Source organism: Oxyura jamaicensis, assembly GCF_011077185.1.
Source record: "Oxyura jamaicensis isolate SHBP4307 breed ruddy duck chromosome 4 unlocalized genomic scaffold, BPBGC_Ojam_1.0 oxy4_random_OJ71456, whole genome shotgun sequence".
In the NCBI taxonomy this organism is placed as follows: domain Eukaryota; kingdom Metazoa; phylum Chordata; class Aves; order Anseriformes; family Anatidae; genus Oxyura; species Oxyura jamaicensis.
This window is the reverse complement of record NW_023303837.1, coordinates 1-2801: the sequence shown is the minus strand read 5'-3', so window position 1 is coordinate 2801 and position 2801 is coordinate 1. Positions and strand designations below refer to the sequence as shown.

At 67.0% G+C, this 2801-nt stretch overlaps 1 protein-coding gene across 1 annotated transcript in view; it reads left to right on the top strand.

Moving 5' to 3' along the window:
• The window catches only part of LOC118157194, a 4463-nt gene extending 1871 nt beyond the window's left edge, over positions 1-2592 (top strand). Inside the window, exon 2 of the mRNA XM_035311450.1 lies at positions 58-2592. The gene's annotated coding sequence lies outside the window, so the exon portion shown is untranslated. The remainder of the gene's footprint in view (positions 1-57) is intronic.
• Positions 2593-2801: the final 209 nt, after the last annotated feature.

Here is a 2801-nt window from a genome sequence, read left to right as displayed (position 1 = left end):
GGTTAGGGTGTAGGGCTGGGGTTAGGGTGTAGGGCTGGGGTTAGGGTTAGGGTTAAGGTTAGGGTTAGGTTTAAAGTGAGTGTTAGGGTTGAGGTTAGGACTGGAGCTGGCCTTAAGGTTGGGTTTAGGGGTAGGGTTAGGGTATGGCCTCGGGCTGTCCCCAGCTGGTGGCCAAGGCTAGGCCCGCGGGGGGTCGCAGCAGTAGCAGCTACAGGTCCTGCCAGCGGCCCCTTTGCTTTCGCGTTGTTATTGTTCTGAAATGTCAGCGAGGGCAGGGTTTCAGCGACGCGTCCTGGCTCCGAAATGCCCGGGATGCTTCGCAAAGGCCAGCAGGGGTATTAATAACAGGCTCCGCTGAAGCTGCGCAGCTCCAGCCCCCGTCCTTGCCTGACCTCCTCGGGGGCGGCTGGTGGCGCTCGGCTCCTCTCCTGCTCCCGACCCCAGCACCCTGTGTCTGTCCGGGCTTCGCGCGTCCGTCTGTCCGGCTTCGGGGGCTGCCGAGGCTCCCCCAGCCTCCAGCGTCCCCCACGGTGAGCGCCAAGCCCGGGTGCCACCACCGAGAGGAGAAGCTGAAGGACTCCCGGCTTTCCTTGGATGCTGGGAAGAGGTTGCCCGGGGTGCTGATGTGCGGCTTCCCAGCTCCTGTCCGCTCATTATTATAATGAGCTGCCTCCCAATTAGCAAGCCGGGCACTCCTGTAATGGGCCCCGCAGCGTCACGGCCACGTCCTCTCTGTCCCTCCTTCCCCAGAACCAGACAGGATGCTACCGGGGTGCGCCGGGGGGGTGGGGTACGGGAGGAAGAAAGGGGGCCCGGTGACAAAGTTGGGAGAAAGAAAGGAAAATTGCAGCTCTCAGCAGGCCGGCGCTGGGGTGTGCGCTCGCACGCCAGCGCGCAGAGAACTGGGAGTACGGCCAAGTACCTTTATCAGAGGAAGCAGGCCGCCCAACAGCTGGACGGGGGAGCCTGCCAGGCCCCCCCCCGGCTCTTTGCCCCGGCCTCCCCCAGCCCCACAGGTCCGGGGAGTCCCCCCGTGGCACCATCCTCATACGGTGGTGGGCAGGAGAGGTTCTCCGCCAGCCGTCCCCGCTGCAAACCCTCGCCTGGTGTTTGCAAGGACTGCGATCGCCGTCCCACGGCTGCGGGGTCCCACGGTTTGGGGTCTAGCAAAGCCACCAGCAGCACCTCGGAGCTTGCACACCTACAGGTGCACCCCGCAGGGGTTGCCCTCTGCTCCGCTGCCGCTCCTGCCCTGGCTGGGGGCGTCTGTGAGCCCTCCGAGGTCCGCAGGATGAGGAAACCAGAGGTGGCCGACTGGCTCAGCACGACGCTGGGGATTTGGGGCTGTGAAAGGCAGGGTTTTCTTCGCTGCGTGTTTGCAAGCAGTGGCTTTTCCTCTCCCCCCCTCCCCTCCGCTCTGACCCTTTGAGCCGGAGGTCTGGCTGCGCTGGGCAGCTCTGGCTCGGCGCCTTTCCCGTATTGCTCTCCAGCCTCTCCGAGGCCAGGCTATAAACATTTCCCACGCCTCAGACCCTCTGAAGGGCCTTCCTCCCATTGAACCGAGTCCTTGGAAGAGAGCAAGCCAGCCAGAAGCGCTGCCACGGAGCAGCGGGAAGGGCCTGGGGCCGGGGGAGAGCGGAGGCAGAGGACGGAGGGCTGCTGTGAGCAGCACTTGCCGTGCAACGTGCCTGCAGGATGGGTTAGCGTGCACGCAGGAGGGGCGTGCGTGCGGGGCATGCGCGCACAAGCGTGTGCATGCATGTGCGTGCATGCACGGCGTGCAACTCTGTGCAAGGTGCATGCACGTGGGCTGCGAAACGCACACGTGTGCGTGCCGCAGATGCATGTGCTAGGCTTGCGTGTGCGTGTGTGTGTGTGTGTGCAGGTGTTCGGGGGGGAACGCGTGGGCTGCAAGCTGCGCCCCTGCTCGTGTGCACGTTGGGAAGGATGCGAGCCACCCAGAGCGATCCGTGGGGGCTTCCCTCGGTGCTGCAGGGCTGGGGGCAGCCCGGATTTTCCCGATTCACCTGGGAGGGGTGTCCCAAAGCAGCCAAGCACCCACGGCCCCGGGGCTGGGTGGGCACCCACCGCGGGAGGGCCCCAGCACGGTGCCACCAAGCACGTCCTGCCCCACGGGGGCTGTCACACAGAGCTCCTTTCACCCGCCCGCTCCCCAGCTCAGGGTGGCACGCTGGCCCCTGAAAGGGACAATTGAGCACGGCTGAGGTCACCCCCCCAGCAACCGTACCCCGTGCCCACGTCCCCTCCCCGCAGCCCGAGGATGTTGCCAGCATCCCTCGGACATCGCTGCCAGCACCGGGGAGCAGAGGGGCCGGAGAGGGGCATGGCCATCCCCCCGCCGTACTCCCCGAGCCTCTTCAGGAGGAGGGACCGGTGAGTGGGGTCCGGGGGGGGGGGGGGACAGCGCCTGCCTGGGGGCTTTGCGTGGGGGTCATGGTGATGCCGTCACGGGGTGGTGTGCGTCACCTCCCCGGAGGGACACGGAGGTCCCTGCGTGCGTCCCCGCCACCAGGCCGGGGCACGGTTTGCGTCCGTCCTTGCGGCACCGACCCCAGGTTTGGGGTTTTTGGGGTGCTCCTCAGCATCACCGAGTCAGCCCCGGGGGGGTTGGGGGGGCCTCGTGCGGCTGGGGGAAGGCTGTGACCGCGGGGCTTGCACACGCGTGTGCACACGCAGGATGCTGCTGGCTGCCTTCACACACGCACCCCGAGGACCCCCCAACCTCCCCCCCAGGACGCAGCTCCGGGGGGTCCCGCAGCCCGGGGGGGGGGGGGGGGGGG